Source organism: Schistocerca cancellata, chromosome 3 (assembly GCF_023864275.1).
Source record: "Schistocerca cancellata isolate TAMUIC-IGC-003103 chromosome 3, iqSchCanc2.1, whole genome shotgun sequence".
NCBI lineage: Eukaryota > Metazoa > Arthropoda > Insecta > Orthoptera > Acrididae > Schistocerca > Schistocerca cancellata.
Window position 1 is genome coordinate 403,051,338 of NC_064628.1, and position 21,803 is coordinate 403,073,140.

Sequence of the window (21,803 nt, forward strand, 5' to 3'; positions counted from 1 at the left end):
TGCGTCTGAGACAACGGGTGTAACACGGCTTTAACGGGTTTATGGCCCCAAAACCATTCACAACAACGTAAATATATGCATGCGGTGTAACCACCTGCATGATACGTCTCCTACAAATCTAAGGAGGGTAATGACAAACTTCACACTTTAACAACTTAAAATGTACAAGGTACATCATACCTACGTTCTGTGATTAGGGATACAGATTCGTCTGTCAGGCAAACACTCAAATGCGCCGCTTGAACGTCTATTGGGCATGCACCCGGATTGATTGATCGTTATACAATGAATTTTCGATGCGCTAAGGGCCGTCATCATAATTAGGTTACTCCTGCTGACTGACGAACACACACTCAAACATGCGTTAACTTTTCAATATTTGGGCCTCTGCACAATTTTTGAAAGCAGTAAGTTCAACGTAAACAAGCTGCCCCTCTCCCCTCAAGGTATCAAGGTGTTTGACAAGAATAGCTATGTCATTAAATATAAATTTCATGCTAATCGGCCGGCCGCGGTGGCCGTGCGGTTCTAGGCGCTGCATCCGGAACCGCGGGACTGCTACGGTCGCAGGTTCGAATCCTGCCTCGGGCATGGATGTGTGTGATGTCCTTAGGTTAGCTAGGTTTAAGTAGTTCTGAGTTCTAGGGGACTGATGACCTAAGATGTGAAGTCCCATAGTGCTCAGAGCCATTTGAACCATTTTTTTCATGCTAACCAACACATATTTATCAGTTCTAAGAAAAATTCTTAATTACTGAACTTTTATGAAATTATTAATAGAAATCATTTAAATAAACATTACCAATCAAATTTTTCTTCATCTTTGTGTATTTTACTCTTCACAGAAATGCTCGTAGAACAGGTGCTTTGTTTGAAAATTTACGACAGCCAGGAAACGAGCACAGGTCACTCACCTAGTGAGCAAGCGCTCTGCCACACAGCCACACAGCATGTCGTAAAATCGACCTTACTTTAGGATATTAAAGACATTCGTAAAACTTAAAATTCATTTTATAAATAATTTTTTGGGGTTCTCTGACTTTTGGGACTGACTGCTGTGTGGCCTCCTTGTAAGTAGTATGCGCTTTCATTAAAACGGACTGGCTTCAATATGTCGGTAGATAGATGTGCAAGGGTTTATCTCACATTATAATAATGGTCACTCCACTGTTGAAAAATGTTTCCATATCTCGAACCCTTTAAGAGCTGCTCATTACGCCTTCGTTACATGGTGTACCATTTAATGAAAAGATACTGAATAACACAATCCTCGCAGATCCACTGCCACTTACTCGTTTTTACTGCAAAGTACAGGGGATGTTACCGGATTTGTGTCCACTTTCAGCTGTCTCGACTGCGAAAGTAAACTACGTTGTCACACAACTTTGGTTCACATTGTTATTTGTGCACTGGAAAGAATTGAAAATGGACGCAAATTCCGAAACTTCTGTGAAGTAAAATATGACAAACAGGTTGCAGCGGACGCAGTAGGTCTCTGCACAGCACAGTTAAGTACAAGAAAAATACTATTTCATACATAGGTCACTGTGTTAGCTAAGGCACACAGACTCTCGATAAAATAAGAAACGGAGCTCGAAGCAGCACATGCATTACAATAATACGCACAAAGTTGCACTGCAACAAATAAAATCTACTAATGGAGTTGCCTCATCTCTCGGTAGAATTCACTGATAGCTCGACTGGCGGAAATTTCCGTCGCCGAAATCTCATCGCCAGAGGGCGAAAGACGTAAAAGTCGATTTTAATTCTAACGAAGAAATAAATAAAATTAAAAATTACCGTCTCACACAATACAGTACAATCATTTCTCGTCTCCATTTACCCAAGAATTGTGAGTGATATTGCTTATTGCCATACGATTATCAGCATTGTAGTCTGGTACTTATGGAACTGGAATACATCAAAGAAAAACGGCTCTTTAAATGGTATTACAAAACTTTAACAACCACGATAATAAAGCCGACAATCAAGCAATAGTTCTCAGAAGTGAAATTCATTTCTATGGAGTCAAACATTTGTCAAATATTCCGACAAAGGAATAACATCAAATAATAATTAGTCCACAGAGCGTAAGATATTCGACTATAAAAACAAGGAAGCTATGTTTAGCTACGTGATCGTCTCAGACTGACAAATGAATATCAATTCTCAACTGTTTCCATATCAGATTCTAGCAGGCGGTGAGTATTTCGAAAGAAATAGCAGATGAAGCGATGTAAAGGTTTTTAGATCCCTTACTGTTTCAACTGGAAGTATTTATGCTCAACAGCCTAAACAGCCATTCCACCTACGCTCCATTTCTTAACGAGAGAACATCTCTAGTGAGACATTTGGCACTGATCACAATGCTAGTCTTTCAACAATTTCAAAAAATTCTGGCTCCCTTATGTTCACGACCGCATTATGTAATAAATTAACAGAAAAAACATTGTAAGTTGCATCAATAAAGCACTCATTCTGTTCGTAGCCGTAGTGAGGTTTTTTTCCCGAAGGGTATTGCCGCCGTCTACATACTCTTAAAATGTCGAGGGAATACATACACAGTTCGTTAGCACCATAAAAAGAAAGACTGAAAGAAGACTTATCATAACGGAAGGTCTGTGGCCGGAAACTTTAGAGACAATCATGCACCGTGATAAAAGAAATCTGTACTGCCGAGTACTAGCACGTTAAGTCGCATCATATTCATAAACGTGACTTTTCCTGTTATAGAAGTGACATGTGCACCTGTAATTGATTCAACAACTTTTTATTGTATTGCGATACAAAGGTGCGGATACGGTATGGTTGCTTATCTATTTTTTTACTGTGTATGTATGCATGATTATAAACTGAAGGTGCTCCAGTTAATTGTATATAGACTAACTACATTTTGATCTTTTTATTTACTGACAAATTTTTCGTTGTGAAACCTCCATTTTCAGTGTTTACAAGTTTCAGTTGAAGATTTCGACAAGGCCTTGTGACGCATTCGTGTCTGAGCAGAACAGCCAGTGCTTCCGTACATCAGTCAGCTGTGGCGATATTTCTTTGCCGAATTACAACCAGCGACGAATTTTACCATGGAGTAACAGTGAAGCAGATTCTCGCAAAATTTACGCATCTGCACCAGGTCATGACGAAAAGCCTTTACAAAAATTTGCAATACTTGACGATAGGGAAACAACAAAGCGAAAGTATTTCCAGAATACAAATGCGTGCTACACAAATTGTATCCAAAGTTAGTGATAAGAACAGCCTGCAAAGGCTTCTTCAATAACCTGACATCAACTTCACAGCACACATTCATTAATGTCCTCTGTCCTTTTAAAAAATCACCTTTTCTTAAATAGTGTTACAAATGAAAATCCTAGGGCTAAGATGTTCTACAGAGGTTAGGCCGTTACCGTTTACAAAGGAGTAAGTCACACGAATACATATGTATTCAATAGATCATATTAAATGTCTTGAGGGTGATGTGGAATCTACGGCTGACTTCATCGATTTTCTTTTGGACAGCCCATTCTACTCCACGGAAACTTTAATGTTTTACGATATATTGCAATTAACATGAGCGCTTAATTGCAGTAATATTTCGTAATTCCAAGTCGTATGGAACAACAAGGGAAGGGAAAGCATAAAGGTGGAGGCAGTATACAGACGGTCTATACGAAGGCGATGTACTTGAGGGCAATATTACCGATATGGAAGAGGACGTAGATGAAGATGAAATGGGAGATATGAGACAGCGTGAAGAATTTGACAGAGCACTGAAAGACCTAAGTCGAAACAAGGTCCCGGCAGTAGACAACATTGCATTAGAACTACTGAAGGGAGCCAGCCCTGACGAAACTCTACTATCTGGTGAGCAAGATGTATGAGACAGACAAAATGATGATGACGACTGATTTGCGGGGCGCTCAACTGCGCGGTTATCAACACCGGTACAAATTTCCAACCTTTGCTCAGTCCAATCTCGCCACTTTCGTGAATGATGATGAAATGATGAGGACAACACAAACACCCAGTCATCTCGAGGCAGGTGAAAATCCCTGACTTCGCCGCGAAGACAGGCGAAATACTTCAAGAAGAATATAATAATTCCAATTCCAAGGAAAGCATGTGTTAACAGGTGTGAAAATTACCGAACTATTACTTTGATAAGTCACAGCTGCAAAATACGGACACGAATTCTTTACAGACGAAAGGAAAAAACTGGTAGAAACCGACCTTGGGGAAGCCCAGTTTGAATTCCGTAGAAATGTTGGAACACGTGAGGCATACTGATCCTACGATTTATCTTAGAAGATAGGTTAAGGAAAGGCAAACCTACGTTTCTAGCATTTCTAGACTTGCAGAAAGCGCGTGGCAATGTTGACTGGAATACTCTCTTTCTAATTCTGAAGGTGGCAGAGGTAAAATACAGGTAGCGAAAGGCTATTTACAATTTGTACAAGCAGATGGCAGTCGGAAGAGTCGAGGAGCACGAAAGGGAAGCAGTGGTTGAGAAGGGAGTGAGACAGGGTTTTAGCCTATCTCCGATGTTATTCGATCTGTATATTGAGCAAGCAGTAAAGGAAACAAAAGAAAAATTTCGAGTGGGAATTAATGTCCATGGAGGAGAAATAAAAACTTTGAGATTCGCCGATGACATTGTAATTCCATCAGAGACAGCAAAGGACCTGGAAGAGCAGTTGAACGGAACCGTCAGTGTCTTCAGAGGAGGATATAAGATCAATATCAACAAAATCAAAACGAGGATAACGGAATGCAGCAGGATTAAGCTGGGTGATGCTGAAGGAATTAGATTAGGAAATGAGACACAAAGTAGTAGATGAGTGTTGCTAATTGCGGAGCAAAATAACTGATGGTGGTCGAAGTAGAGAGGATATAAAATGTATACTGGCAATGGCTAGGAAAGCGGTTCTGAAGAAGAGAAATTTGTTAACATCGAGTATAGATTCGTGTGTCAGGAAGTCGTTTCTGAAAGTATTTGTATGGAGTGTATCTATGTTTGGAAGTGAAACATGGGCGATAAACAGTTTAGACAAGAAGAGAATAGAAGCTTTCGAAACGTGGTGCTACAGAAAAATCTAGACGATCAGATGGGTAAACCACGTACTGAATACCGGTACTGAGTACTGGTACTGAATAGAACTGGGGAGAAGAGGAATTTGTGGCACAACCTGAGAAGAAGGGACCAGCTAGTGGGACACTTCCTGAGGCATCAAGGAATCATCAATTTAGTATTGAAGGGAAGCGTGGAGGGTAAGAATCGTAGAGGGAGACAAAGATGAATACGTTAAGCAGATTCAGAACTATGTAGATTGTAGTAGTTACTCGGAGATGAAGAAGCTTGCACAGGATAGAGTAGCATGGACAGCTGCATCAAACCAGTCTCTGGACTGAAGACAACAGCATAGAACAAGACATCCAGAAGTATTTACGAAGTCATTCTTCCCACGGTTCATGCGCGAATGAAACGAGAAGAAACCCTAAGCTATGGTTCTGTTGGAAGTATTCTCCACTGTGCACTTCAGTGATGCGCGGAAGGTACACCTAAGTATTTCACTTCGAAAAATATGTACATGGTTGACTTCCTTTCACATCTCAGAGACCCTTTTGCGACGTATCCACGAAACATGATAAATGTAATTGCATATCCTCTCCGACATTCGCAGAGGTAGACAAAAACCCGAAATACGGGCACCTGACGGTCCCATAATATATTACAAGAGTTGGGTCGCATACTGCGAACAGGTTGCCAGCCCGTTCTACACAGTGCCACGCAGCTGGCCGCCAACAGCTGCAGTGGTAGGACTGCGAATTATGCCCTGCGCCGCAGTAAACAGCGACCCGTGACTCAGGAAGAGCGTAGGTGGCGAATTCTCCGTACAGCGACAGTGGCCGCGCGAAGCCCTTGGCCAATCGGCGTTAACTAGTGGAAGCGCGCCGACCGCTACATGACGTCACAGGACGGACGGGGCAGCAGCGGCAACCAGCGGTCACGTAGCAACCAGCGGCCCGTCGCACTCTCCGACTAGGCCGCGCCGAGCGCTGGACGAAAAACTGCCGCGTAATCACTGCTGCTCTGCGCTCCCCTAACTCCCGACGTCGTAATCAAATGAGGGTCATTTGGACGGACAGACGTGGCCGAAGTCTGACACAGACTGCAAGGTGAGAGTTATGTTTTGAGTTGGCAAAGCCAAAAACGTGTTAATGACAGCCTGTTCTCTACATTCCGTCGTCATTTGATGCGCCCGCGTTTAAAGTACGTGTTTCCCTCTCTGGTCTGATATCTTTAAATCTTTCATATGTTTGAAGGCTCTAAAGAAGAACATTTTCGCTGCATAATTTCATATTCGCGGTATTTTAATACGCATATTTTCACAGTCGCCCAAGTTATTCGTAGTGCTGAGTGTTGTTTATAATGTCATTGGTGAAAGCTGAACCATTCCGTCATATTATTGAACTACTTCGGCAGGTTGCTTGCGAGAAAGGGGACGCTATATAAACAGAGAGCGGAGTCGTCATAAATGAGCACGCCATCCTGTTCAGATATTGGGAATGAACCTGTAGACTACCTGCCTATTGTCTTCTGCCTCGGGCTGTTCGACCGACGTTCGTCTGATCATTTTTCTGACGTTTCGCCAGTGGCTGGCATTATCAAACCTTCCCCCTCCATTGCTGGTGGAGTGAAGCTCTGACAATGTCAGCCACTCGTCAGAAAAATCATCAGACGAACGTCGGCCGAAGAACCAGAGACAGAAGCTAATAGACAGATTGTCAACATGTGGCCACGAAAGCCTTAACCATTTTGTGTAACCTGTAGACTCATAACTTCTTCATATTTATAGGGACAAAGTGCGTATGAACCGCCGTTTTAACGTACCCACAGTGGCGCCTCTGTCAAATCAGAACGCCAGTCATTGTCGTAGCTTCGCTACAGCCCAAACAAACATCGCAATGGCTAGCTGTTGTGAGCAGTCCCGCGTTTATGTACAGATATCAGGCGGACAGGACAGCTAATTACTATGGTCGGCAACTTTGCTATAGCTGCCTCTGTAGAGTTACCTTCCTGTCGATAGACTACTAATTACGCGACCAGCAGAGCAGAAATATAATTCGCACACCCAGCTTACACCAGCATCCCAAACTACCATTGGGTCCCTACCACGACTTCCATTTCAGAGAAATGTGTTTAATCTGATGGCACTACTGCATTACTAAATGACATTGTTAAGAAGAATGTCGTAAATGATTTCAGTTTTCTGGTCAAATCTTTCGCCCCGTAGAATATTCCGCTACCTCACCCTCCGTAATGACAAACATTGTCAGTATGACAAGTACTTGACGTATCTTTTACTAACCGTTACATCATTAGCGAAACGCATCGTGCCAAACTAAACATTGCTATTAAAATCGTGACAAGCAGAGATTTGTTTTGTTTATTCTTTATGTTTGACGTATGGCGCAAAACGTTCAGATCCATCTATTAGACAAAGCAGTTATACTGAATTTACCTCAACCTAACGAATAGTGGGTCAGTTACAGACACACTATACTGCAGATCACTTTGTAGCCGCATTACTTATTTCTTTTACATATCCACTGACTGTCAACACTCTGCCGGACTGTCGCCTTCCAACTTAATCCAAGGCTCTGACCATGGTACAGTTTCTTACCGCAACCAAACGATGAGTGGATAGGTCCATATCACTCTGGAACCCAAAATAATGTATATCAACGGATGAAAACACTCCCTGATAACACCAAACTGCCGAACTAAAGCAGGAAACTGAGGTATTTATAAAATCAGTTAGCCTGTCATGATCATCCAGTGCCACGTAACATAGGAAAGTTGCAGTGTTACACTGTTTCGGATACACAACGTGAACGGTGGTGACAAGTGTTTGTCCCGAGCAGTACAGCGATCGTCCTCCGTTGTTGGCGTAGCGGTTTTCGAACAGCGGCGACCCTAACACACATACGTGAGCGAGGCGCGGCCTGGCCTGGAGTGCAATGGTATGCCGAGCCCGAAGGCAGCCTCTGGAATGCGCGCAGCCTAGCCTAGCTTATCCTGCACTCTAGGTGTACTCACATCAGCGGCTGGAGGATTCTGCGTCGCACGTGCCCCAGCGTAGTTGTCGACCCCCAGACGGTGCTGTCCGTAAACGCGCAGCAAGCACTGTACACGGAAACAGCTCTCCACTGCCGACCGGACGTACAGGCGGAGCACAAACACACACGCACGCACACGCAGGCAAGGCCACTCGCGCCACCGACAGCCTCGGTGCGACCGCCACGCAACGACTGAGCGCTGCTCTGGAGCCGGCGGAGACTGCGCCCGCTTCGGCTGCACTCGGCTGAGGTCGGCTGCGCTCGGCGCGGCGGGCGTTGCCAGCGCCGTCTGTCGAGGCGCGCCGTGCAGCCAATGACAGCGGTCGGCGGTCACTGACAGCGAACTCTGCGAGTGCAATCCGCCGTCGCAGGAGATGGGCGCCGGGACGAAACAATATTAGCCAGCGTCCGACTGTAAGTATCGACTGAGTTCCAGTACACCAGAATAACTATTTACTTACATCACATGTCGGCCATCAAGGTCACTACAAGCTTACAACCATTATGTCAGTAGTTCAAGTTCAGATGTTTTTCGTCAGTTCTCTGTCACGAGCACATTTATCGGACCATTTCGCACAACTCGTCCTTTCCTTATGTTGGAAAGCCGCAAACATCGTTATAGCAGCTCCGAAGATGTTTCTGTCTCTAGCGTCTTACGTTCCTCCAAGTCTTTATTTGCGACAGTACCCTGCTGCCACTCTTCAAATGGTTCAAATGGCTCCAAGCACTATGGGACTTAACATCTGAGGTCATCAGTCCCCTAGACTAAGCACTACTTAAACCTAACTAACCTAAGGACATCACACACATCCATGCCCGAGGCAGGATTCGAACCTGCGACCGTATCAGCCGCGTGGTTCTGGACTGAAGCGCCTAGAACCGCTCGGTCACAGCGGCCGGCCTGCCGCTCTTCGCTGAGATCAATTACTTACTCATGGCAGCAACTGTGCCGGTGTGGCTGGCTGGAATAGTTCCATAAAATAACGCTCGCCAGATTAATGTGACTCTACGATTCCACTGAAGGAGCAACTGTGCACATTATTCGGAACAGAAATGCTCTGGATCAAAGAGCTTCGGTTCGAGTCACTTGCACGTTTGGACGGCAGTATTGTGACTTTTCTTCGATTCCAGGGCTGCAAAATGTATGGGACTGGCAACACACAATCTCTTATTTGTAACGGTCACGGAAAAGAATTTACGAACGTAAGAATCCTGGTAAAAGTAGCGTATAATGCTAATACATTTCAGTTCACAAGTGACACTGCTGGAAAAAATGCAACACCTTCAGAAACACGCTAATTTTAGGACAAGTGATACGATAGGTAGTTCATCACTGCAGTTGTATACGATATATTCAGACGAAATGAAACACACATGTCACAACAGAGGTTGCTCAGACAGTTACATCAATATACAATGCAGGAGAGTGTTCTCGCATGCGAACGATCATAAAGATGGAGAATGGCTCGAAGACTTCTTAAATAACATAACCCAGTATGCTGGCCTCGACGGTGGGCATAAGTCAGAGACAAAGGTATTGTTAGGACTGCTGTTATTTTCTGCCGGCCGGAGTGGCCGTGGTATTCTAGGCACTACAGTCTGGAACCGAGCGACCGCTATGGTCGCAGGTTCGAATCCTGCCTCAGGCATGGATGTTTGTGATGTCCTTAGGTTAGTTAGGTTTAATTAGTTCTGTTCTAGGCGACTGATGACCTCAGAAGTTAAGTCGCATGGTGCTCAGAGCCATTTTTTTTTTTTTTCCTTTGTGGATAAATGATGTGGCAGAAAGGATAACCAGCAGTCTGCCGTTGTTTGTTGATGATGCTATGTTGTACGGAAACGTGTGATCGTTGAGTGACTGTACGTGGTTTCAAGATAACTTAGGCAAAATTTCTAGTTGACGTAGTGAATGACAGCCAGCTCTAAATGTAGTAAAATGTAAGTTAATGCAAGTAAGTAGGAAAAACAAAGCTACAGTGTTCGAGCACAGCATTAGTAGCGTGCTGCTTGACATAGTCACGTCAGTTAATTATCAAGGGATAACACTGGAAGGCAACATAAAATGGAATGCGCATGTACAGATTGCAGTAGGGAAGGCGAATTTATTGGGAGAATTTTAGGGAAATGTGTTTTATCTGTAAAGACACCGCATATACACTGAAGAGCCAAAGAAACTGGTACACCTGCCTAACATTGTGTAGGGCCCCCACGAGCGGGCAGAAGTGCCTCACCACGACGTGGTATAGCCTCGACCAATGTCTGAAGTAGTGATGATGATGATGTTTGGTTTGTGGGGCGCTCAACTGCGCGGTCATCAGCGCCCGTACAAAGTCCCAATTTTTTTACACAGTCCAATATTGCCACTGTCACGAATGATGATGATAATTATGAAATGATGAGGACAACACAAACACCCAGTCCCCTTCTGAAGTAGTGCTAGAGGGAATTAACACTATGACCCCGCAGAGCTGTGTAGCAGACCTTAGAGCTGGGCGGATCAGCATGACGAAAAGGCGAGGGGTCTCGCTCTTTTTGTCCACGACTGTACATCTGCCTAATATCGTGTAGGGCCCCCACGAGCACGCAGAAGTGCCGCAACACGACGTGGTATGGACTCGACTAATGTGTGAAGTAGTGCTGGAGGGAACTGACACCACGAATCCTGCGGGGCAGTCCATAAATCCTTAAGAGTATGAGGGGGTGGAGATCTCTTCTGAACAGCAAGTTGCAAGGCACCCCAGATGTGCTCAATAACGTTCGTGTCTGGGGAGTTTGGTTGCTAGTGGAAGTGTTTAAACTCAGAAGAGTGTTCCTGGAGCCACTCTGTAGCAATTCTGGACATGTGGGGTGTCACATTGTTCTGCTAGAATTGATCGAGTCCGTGGGAATGCACAGTGGACATGAATGGATGCAGTTGACCAGACAGGATGCTTACGTACGTGTCATCTGCGAGAGTCGTATCTAGACGTATCAGGGGTTCCATATCACTTCACCTGCAGACGCCCCACACCATTACAGAGCCTCCACCAGCTTGAACAGTTCCCTGCTGGCATTCTGGGTCCATGGATTCTTGAGTTTGTCTCCTTACCCATATAAGTCCAACCCCTCGATACAATTTGAAACGAGACTCGTCCGACCTGACAACATGTTTCCAGCCATCAACAGTCCAATGTCGGTGTTGACGGGCCCAGGCGAGCCGTAAAGCTTTGTGTCATGCAGTCATCGAGGGTACCCCAGTGGGCCTTCGGCTCCAGAAGCCCATGTCGATGATGTTTCGTTGAATGGTTCGCACGCTGATACTTGTTGATGGCCCAGCATTGAAATCTTCAGTAAATGCGGAAGGCTTGCACTTCTGTCACGCCGAACGATTCTCTTCAGTCGTCGTCGGTCCCGCTCTCGCAGGATCGTTTTCCGGTCGCAGCGATGTCGGAGATTTGATGTTTTACCGGATTCCTGATACTCACGGCACACTCGTGAAATGGTCGTACGGGAAAATCCCCACTTCATCGCTACGTCGGAGATGCTGTGTCCCATCGCTGGTGCGCTGACTATAATACCGCTTTCAAACTCGATTAAATCTTGAGAGCCTGCGATTGTAGCAGCCGTAACAGATCTAACAACTGCGCCAGACACTTGTTGTCTAATATAGGTGCTGCCGACCACAGGTCGTACTCTACCTGTTTACATATATCTGTATTTGAATACGAATGCCTATATACCAGTTTCCTTGGTGCTTCAGTGTAGGGCGCTAGTGCGACCTATTGTCGAGTACTGATCAAGTGTTCGGGATTAGAACCAGGCAGTGTCAAGGCAAGACTTCGATACAATTCGGAGGTTGCTTGCTAGAATTGTTACCGGTAGGTTCGAGCTACACGCAGTTACTGCGGGGATGTCCGCCCCCGGTAGCTGAGTGGTCAGCGCGACGGACTGTCAATCCTAAAGGCCCGGGTTCGATTCCCGGCTGGCTCAGAGATTTTCTCTGCCCAGGGACTGGGTGTTGTGTTGTCCTAATCATCATCATTTCATTCCCATCGACGCGCAAGTCACCGAAGTGGCGTCAAATCGAAAGACTTGCAACAGGCGAGCGGTCTACCCGACGGGAAGCCCTCGTCACACGCCATCATCATTGCGGGGATGCTTCGTTAACTCAAATCGGAAACACTGGAGAGAAGGCGACGTTCTTTTCGAGGAGCATTACTGAAAAAAATTAGAGAACCGGCATTTGAGGCTGACTGCAGAACGATTCTACTGCCGGCAATGCACACTTCGCGCAAGGACCGTGAAGGTAAGATTAGAGAGATTAGGGCTCACACAGAGGCGTGTAGATAGTCATTTTTCCCTTACTCTACTTGCGAGTGGAACAGGAACGGAAATGACTAGTAGTAATACAGGGTACCCTCCGCCACGTACCATACGGTGGCTTGCGGAGTACGTATGGGGGTGTAGATGTAGATCCTGCGATACACTGTTGCAAGCCTATTGCGCCTTTTACTACAATTCGGCAATGATTCTTGCAAGGCCTGGAGGACGATTAAATTCACGCTTCGTCATGTCCCATACGTGTTCGAATGGCGAGAAATCTGGTGGTCTTGCTGTCCAGAGCAGTTCTTGTACATCACAAAGAGGACGCAGCGTCGCAGCAGTTGTAGGTGTATGAGCATTGTCCTGCTGGAAAAGCACATCATCACCTTCCTGCAGAAGACAGCAGTATGGGAATATCAGCTGTACGATGCAGCGGGCGCCTGTCACTCTACCCTGCAGAAACTCTAGGTGTGACCGTGAGTTGGATCTGATGGCCCTCCACTCCACGAAGCCTGGGATGGGTTCTGTGTTTCGTGGGCGGATGCACGCGGGAACAGGCCGCTCGCCAGATCCACAGTCTGGAACCCAGCGACCGCTACGGTCGCAGGTTCGAATCCTGCCTCGGGCATGGATGTGTGTGATGTCCTTAGGTTAGTTTGGTTTAATTAGTTCTAAGTTCTAGGGGACTGATGACCTCAGAAGTTAAGTCGCATAGTGCTCAGAGCCATTTGAACCATTTGAACCAGATCCACGGTGCACGCGTGTACGTCCATCACTCGCACACAGACACTGAAGACAACAGGGCGCCATTCCACTCTCCTGTCGACTCTTACACGACACAAGAGTAGCCGCGCTTGGTGCTGTCGTGACGCCAGCGGTAGCCTGACGTGATCGTAATCCTGCTGCGAGTAGACAGTTCCTAATAGTCCTCGGTGACACATCAGACTCAGATACAACTTGTGCCTGGATGATGTACGGTCGGCCATCGCTGCTCGCACTGTACGCCGATCTTGACGTACGTATGTACTAAACGAACGTCTAGGACCTGGTCTTCGGGTATGGGAATGTTCCAGAGACAACCGCTGAAAACAGCGACGCACCGTCGGTACGTTGGACCCAACGAGTGCAGCAATTCGTCGATACAGTCTGTCCAGCTTCCCGCAGGCCTGCAATGTGGCCCCGTTGAAACGGCTGAAGTGGTTCGACAGCAGCACGTACTAGGCAGAGGGTATAATATCCCTTCCCCAAGTTAACTGCAATAACATGCTAGTTCTTGATTGAATGTGTACTGTACTGGGCTGGCCGATGTGGCCTAGCGGTTCTAGGCGCTTCAGTCCTGCACCGCGCTGCTGCTACAGTCGCAGGTTCGAATCTTGCCTCGGGCATGGATGTGTGTGATGTCCTTAGGTTAGTTAGGTTTAAGTAGTTCTAAGCTCCACGGGACTGATGACCTCAGATGTTAAGTCCCATAGTGCTTTGAGCCATTTGAACCATTTTTTTTTACTGCACTGGGCGACTGCGAAGATAAAAAAAAATAAAAAAAAACAACAATATTATGAATGTTTGTGAAGTTAACTGCGGAACGTTTCCTAACAAAACCTTGGAGATTCTCTGAAAATAATAATTATTATTGCTATTATTTTTGTATCTCCGGCAATACAGATTTGCTGGAGGAAGAATTCTTCTTCTGAATCTCGGTTATGTCAGTCCCGGGACTCCACAGTTGTGGCGGTCGACGATTAGTATTGATGGTTCTGCAGAGTCTCAAAGAAAAAAAACGGGAGGGGAAGGAATACAGCAGCAGATCCTTAATCGCTGTAGCGAGAATAAATCACAAGTCCGAGCTACTGTATGTTACTTCTGAGGCATTGTCGCTCGTCGCTGGTTTTGGTTCGTGTTATTATAAATTCGATGCAGGCTCTTGAAATTACTTTCGCCACAGGATGTAAATCTTACTGGTAAAACTTAAACATATATAATGTCCAATGTGAAGTGTCCGGTTTTTTAAATGAAAGAATTACCTTTTCCCGTTTTGTTGTCTTTGACGATGATTATATTCGTCGTTTATTCATCAAGATGAGCTCTTTCGAATTACAATGGTTTTTAATCCTTCCACCTATTCTATACAGACAACAAACATTAAAGTCACAATTCCCTATTGCAATGGCGGACTATCCCTTTCATACAATAATATATGCCTCTCCCCTCTTCTGCTACAAAGACAATACAAAAACAAAAAAAAATTAGAAATTACATCAAAGTCGGCTAACAAAGCTATCCTCCTAAAGCTACCGACAAAGGGAATATCATATTGCTAAGCTGTTCGGAACATTGTCCGAAAATCTCTTCGAGACGCAGACCCCACACGAGTTTGGCGGTCTTTCGTATCGCAATTAATGCACATTAGTTTCTATTGAAATTTATATCCGGATCGAGTAATTATTACTCAGCCAATATACCCAGTCACGAAAATATACGCTACAATCTTATATCAGATGTGACTTTCAGGAGAAAAAAGACTACGTGATGACAGCAGTATGTTGTGAAACGTTTCTTGCCTATTTCATTTCGGAAACGAGAACTGCAGGCATGAACCGATTTCTCAGCAATCACTTTTACTACGACCCAGATTTTACTGTAAGATAAAAGATGTCAGTAATGTATCGTACACACGTTTCAAAAATGATTCTTAATTCCAGAGATACGATTTAGACCACAAAATCGCTAAGTGTGTTCAGTTTTATTTGCTTCGTCGCCATTCATTACTCTGGTCTGGGTATCGCTGCAAGCACCTCACATTTCAGTTTCAATGTCGTATAACATTTTTCAACTATCTCATTTTAATGCCTGCTGTTAACGTTGATCTAGTGTTCGCAGATATCCCACATTTATTTCGTTCCTATCTGGTTACCGCTACCAGCGTTCAGGCTGACAAAAGGTTAACTGCATGTATTGGACTCTTCTCGCTATTATTTTCAATTTATGCAAAGATTTCAAATTAAGTTACGTGAAACGAAATGATCGAATGGCATTTATTGGCCGGGATATCTCCTTCGGGCTTCGGCCGTCGTATCGCAAGTCTTTTTGGTTGACGGCACTTCGGCGACTTGCGTATCAATGTTGATGAAAATGGACACACAACACCAAGTCCCCTGCCGAGAATCGAACCTTGGCGCCCTTGCGTGGTAGGCGGTAACGCTACCGCTGCGCTACGGAGGCAGACGTTAAGCTACATTTTACCTTATTACGATAACGAAGTATTATAACACCAACTCGAATCTGTTTTTCATATCCGTTACATTCTGTACTTTCAGTGGTACCTCTCTTGTTTTCAGTCTTCCATTCGAGGTCCATCTTCTTCCGTGTCTTCTCTGTGAACTGGATAATCTTTTCACAGCACACATCGCGTTCTCTTTTCCGTGATCTATATCAGCTTAACATTCCCAGGGTGCGCTATGTGCTCTCTATGTCGTATATGTAGAGAATTGTGAAGGTGGTTCGATGAACCCTCTGCCAGGCACTTAAATGTGATTTGCAGAGTATCCATCTAGATGTGGATGTACAGGGTGTCCGAAAAGTCTTTCCCTGATTACATAAATTGATAACTCAGGCGAAAAGTAAGATACAAATATGAACCTGGTGTCTAATTGTTTACAAACTATCAAAGTTTTTTCACCCGTCAGTAAACTTCCACATGAGCACTCTTGGTAGCACGTAGCACATCTAGGCGATATTCAGTTTCCGTCCACACATTAGCCAACATCACTGGAGGGATCGATTCAACGACTGTAGTTATCCGTTGCCGCAGGGTTTCAAGATCTGGTACACGTGTTCGGTAGACCTCGTCCTTGACATAACCCCATAGAAAGAAGTCTAATGGGGTTATGTCGGAGAGCGTGGAGGCCAAACCGTTGGCCCATCACGACCAATCCATCGCCCAGGAAAGGTCATATCGAGATAGGCACGGACGTCCAAACCCCAATGAGGCGGTGCACCGTCTTGCTGAAACAAGACATCGGGGTGATACTGAAGCAGCTGGGAACAGCATAGAGTTGCAACATGTCCAGATACACTGCAGATGTGATGGTAGCCTCAGCGAAGAAGAATGGCCCGATAATTCGATCGTGCAATAGCGCGCACTAAACATTCACCTTTGGAATGCCTCTGATGCACTCCATGACCTCGCCAGGGGGTTGTGAACTCCAAATGCGCTCATTATGGCGATTCACTACTCCACTGACAAAAAAGGTCGCATCGTCTGAGATAACCACCATCGTGTGATGTTGGCTAATGTGTGGACGGAAATTGAATATCGCCTAGATGTGCTACGTGCTACCAAGGGTGCTCATGTGGAAGTTTACTGATGTGTGAAAACAAGTTTGATAGTTTGTAAACAATTAGACACCAGTTTCATACTTGTATCTTACTTCTAGCCTGAGTTATCAATTTATGTAATCAGGGAAAGACTTTTCGGACACCCTGTACGTCTACATCTAGACGGATACTCTGCAAATCACATTTAAGTACCTGGCAGAGGGTTCATCCTGTAGAATTTACAACAATCTCTTTTTCGCATAGCTGTTGCCACTCGCAGCCACTGTATCTTTGAGTGTCAATATTACCGACGTAGTTTTTCAAATGTAAGATATTTTCAAGCTGTCCAGATCCGATGTATGACTGAACAATTATGCATTACGTTTCAATACATCTCCGAAGTAAACATAGGCCACTACTAGCTTTTAACAAAATTACGAATTATTTCCACCGCGCTGACATTTTTACCACTTCCGCACATGTGTCGTAAGACAGAGTATGCAGTGAATTACTGTATCAAATTCTCTCGACGTGATAATACGAGGGGCACACACGTAGAATGAATGTTACAATCAGTGTTCACCTCTAAACTCAGCACAGTTACTGAGTGCACAGTCAGAACAGTGGGCGCTGTGTGATCACCGACGACTGTGACAGATGGATCACCCCTCAGTGTGCACACATTATATATACCCTGGTGGCACTGAACACAGCGCTTCAGGTACCGGTATCTGATGAAACCAGAGGAACGATTGCGCCACGCATTTGCTACGCAACGGGAGTTTGTCTGGGAACTGCAGTGTGGTTTGCCGCGGCGTCAGCGACCTCCGTGGCGCACAGGCCCCGTCATCCGACGCGGAGCGGTGTGCGGACATTTGCCACGATTCTACCTGCTCCGAAGGGTCGGGGCCCTTGTCTCCTCCTCCTCCTCATCATCATCATCACTTACTGAGCCTTTCCGCTGATTTACTTAACATAGGACCAGAATCTCTTTGGATTTTCCACCACATTTATAGAGAGAGTTTCGTTATGGAAACTATTATATGCATCTCGCATTGAAATCCGCCCCAAATTTCGAGCCTCAGTAAAACTTCGCCAATCTTGGAGATTTTGCGTTCGTCTAAATTATACTTGCCTTTTTCGGTGCTCCTGCAGCAGCTTTCTGTCGTGTTTTGTGTACCATGGGGGATCAGTTCCGTCTCTTATTAATTTATTTGGTATGAATCTCTCTAGCGCTGTTGATACTATTTCTTTGAACTTAAGCCACATATGGTCTTCACTTGCATAATTTGGAAGGATTGGATACTGTCTCTTAGAAAGACGTCAACCGAATTTTTAGTTGCTTTTATAAATAGATATATTTCGCGTTTAGTTTTGGTGAACTTCTTCGTTACGAAATTGAGCCTCGCTACGACTTTGTGTTCACTAATCCCTGTATCCGTCGTGATCCTCAGGATTCAAATGGCTCTGAGCACTATGGAACTTAACTGCTGTGGTCATCAGTCCCCTAGAACTTAGAACTACTTAAACCTAACTAACCTAAGGACATCACACACATCCATGACCGAGGCAGGATTCGAACCTGCGACCGTAGCGGGCGCGGGGTTCCAGACTGTAGCGCCTAGAACCGCTCGGCCACTTCGGCCGGCGATCCTCAGGATTATTTGTGGGTAAGAGTCAAGTGTGTTTTGTCTTTTGGGCACGAAGTTGTAGTAATTAAAGTAGGCACAAATGCAGTGATCAAAAAGAAATGATTAGCTACATTCGCATTCTATTTACATCGTTCCTTCCTTGTTGCTCCCATGCCGATGGACTGTTTCTATCGCAATTAGTAAGCGTGAAAAGAAGCTACCGTACGGTCAGAGGGATCTATATTTATACTTGGCAGATGTAATTACATACTGACTTAATCGTCGGTATTGCTTTCGTTTCCCAAAGGTTATAAATATTTCTAATTCGGAAAAGAATCTCTGTATTTGGCCAAGATGTCGAAGAAGAAGGTCCCTTACGTACTGGTTGTATCGAGTAAGATGTGGAGACAGCGGTTTGAGAGCGGACAGAAGTAGTACGAGGAAGGGCGTCCCATACCTGAAGGATCGCTACTCAAGTTACCTGGCGAAGGGGCAAGTGTGGCAAATGTCCGGCGTGGCAGTGGTCCGGCACTCAGCGGAGCCGCGTCCTCCACGGAGACGGTCGCGCGACCCGCCTGCGAGTCGGCTCTCGTTCGGCCCTCAAAAACGCTGGCCGCTCTTCGGCGGTTGGCTGGCCGCCTCCAGATTGCCAGCCGTCGTCGGAAGGCTCCTCCCACAGAATCGGCCTCCGTTAAGATTCTCTGTAACGGCGATTTTGCGCGACCACACTCGTGTCTTCTTCACGGGCCTGTCTTCACTTCCTCTCCCATGACGCGTCCATTGTACGGCACTCGGCACTCCCACAGACGAGCGATCGTGAGCCACGAGTCGGCGGACGGCGCCACGCTCCTCCTCTGGCACCCCTTCCCCCGCTCACGTCACTTCCTCCGTATCACACGGCCACTTTAGTGACAACGAATCAAAATACGAGGGTGAGTCAAATGAAAACCTTAAATTTGTAATAACAAATCGAAACTTCGCGCCGTTATCCTATAAGTTGGTAAGCGTGCTACAAACGGCGTGCAGAATGGCCTGTAGGTGGCAGCATAGTGCAGATGCACACATACCGTCGCAGTATAAGTATAAAGATGGCCACCCCACTTGCGACTTGCACCAGGGAAGAACAGCGTTCTGTTATTCGGTTTTTGCGTAGTAAAGGTGTGAAACCTATTGAAATTCGTCGACGAATGAAGGTTCAGTACGGTGATGTATGTTTGTCACAGCAGCAAGTCTACGAATGGAGTAGGAAGTTCGCAAATGGTGTGACTTCAGTGGAAGATGCTCCTCGTCCAGGTCAGGCACAACGAGTTGTGACTCTACAGAACTTTGCAGCAGTTGGAGCCATAGTGAAGGAAAACCGCCGAGTGACACTGAATGACATTGCAGCATGTTTACAGATCAGTCATGGGTCAGCACACCACATTGTGCATGATGTGCTCCAGTTTCACAAAGTGTCTTCAAGATGGGTGCCACGGCAGCTGACTCCTGAAATGGGAGAACGACGTGTTGATGCTTGTGAAGAACTTCTTCGGTGCTTTGAACGAGAAGGTGATGACTTCCTTGCAAGAATCGTTACTGGGAACGAAACCTGGGTTCACTTCCACCAACCGGAAACGAAGAGAGCGAGCAAGGAATGGCGCCATTCCTCATCACCAAAACCAAAGAAGTTTCGAACAGAACCATCAGCAGGGAAGGTTATGTTGACTCTCTTTTGGGACGAAAAAGGAGTCATTTTGGAGCATTACATGCCTAGAAGGACCACTGTCACCACTACATCATACATCATACACATCCTAAAAAATCATCTGCGGCCTGCAATCAAATCAAAGCGACGTGGATTGCTGTCAGCAGGTGTCCCTTTGCAACGTGACAATGCAAGGCCCCACACTGCCCGTACAACAGTTGCAACAATCACAGACCTGCACTTTGAGTGTCTTCCTCATCCACCAGACTCAAAAAATGGTTCAAATGGCTCTGAGCACTATGGGATTTAACTTCTGAGGTCATTAGTCCCCTAGAACTTAGAAATACTTAAACCTAACTAACCTAAGGACATCACACACAGCCGTGCCCGAGGCAGGATTCAAACCTGCGACCGTAGCGGTCGCGCGATTCCAGACTGTAGCGCCTAGAACCGCTCGGCCAAGTGATTTACATGTGTTTGGACCACTCAAAGACGCAATGGGAGGAAAAAAGTTTCGTTCTAATGAAGAGGTACGCCACGCGGCGCATGAGTGGTTGCGCGGACTACCAAAAGAATTTTTTTTTTCTAAAGAAATTTATGCTCTTTGTAAGTGCTAGAGGACTTAAATTGAGCGTGGGGGAGATTATGTTGAAAAGTGATACAGGTTTGTACCACTTCTACACAGTAAATAATATTTTTAAAAAAATATTTAAGGTTTTCATTTGACTCACCCTCGTATTCCCATCGCTACATACTGCATCAAGGTGTTCTTGCTTTCGGTTACTAGTCAAAGATGTTTGAGGTGCGTTTCTTCCGTTTGCAGCCATCCTTTCTCCGTATGTGGCAATAAAACCGTACTCTGCGACTGAGCAATGTGTCCATAATTTATTTCTATTTCAGAATATATTTCTTGTTTCGTTTTTTATGTAGATCTCGTTTACATAATTTAGAAGCAGTTTACTCTGTAATACATTTCTTTCATTTCTAATCATGCTAGCAAAAACATTAATCAGTGAGGATAAGACACACTGGCTATCAGACATAATTGTAATGAATTTTAGCATTTATCGTGAAGCAATTTTCGTTGTGGTTTGGAAAACTATTTATATTTTTCTGGCTGTTTCTCTCAAGGCTTCTTTATATAGGCTGTAGTCTATAATCAATTCACAGAGATATTTAATATTATACACACATATCATTGTTTAACTGGGATGTATTGTCCTAGAAATTTGACTATTACCTTGTTTTTCTAAAGATATAATAACAGTTATTATTCCTAATTTGCATTTGCACAATGTTGCAACAAGTATACCATCTGGCAAACAGAAATGAGATAACAGCATATGGATAAAAATGTGTCTTAATTATGTATAAGAACGATGAAAAACTTACGTTCTAATTCTTCCACCCATGTTATCAGTATTAGTCATATACTGTGTGTAAGGTTACACTCATTTTTAAATGATAGCTGAATGTTCATATGAGATTGTGAAACCTGTTTCTGCCGTGATATATACCTCCAGACACTGAAGCCTATCAACGAAAAACGCTATCTCACTTCCAGATAATGTTATTAAGAATGCAAAGGGAGGGGGGGAGGGAGGGGGAGGGAAATAACGCAATAGAGTTTTCAATTTGTACATTAACTATAAACCTCATACGAGACTTCCTGAAAGTGTAGCAGGCTCAATTTGTTCAGCACAAATATTTTTCTCATCTGTTTCCTAGACAACCCAAGTTGCTGAAGACAT

The 21,803-nt window shown here is 45.0% G+C and overlaps 1 long non-coding RNA gene across 1 annotated transcript in view; it reads right to left on the bottom strand.

The window, feature by feature from the left end:
* The window catches only part of LOC126175149 (uncharacterized), a 408,165-nt gene extending 399,867 nt beyond the window's left edge, over positions 1 to 8,298 (bottom strand). Inside the window, exon 1 of the long non-coding RNA XR_007535532.1 lies at positions 8,102 to 8,298. This is a non-coding gene — a long non-coding RNA (uncharacterized LOC126175149). The remainder of the gene's footprint in view (positions 1 to 8,101) is intronic.
* Positions 8,299 to 21,803: the final 13,505 nt, after the last annotated feature.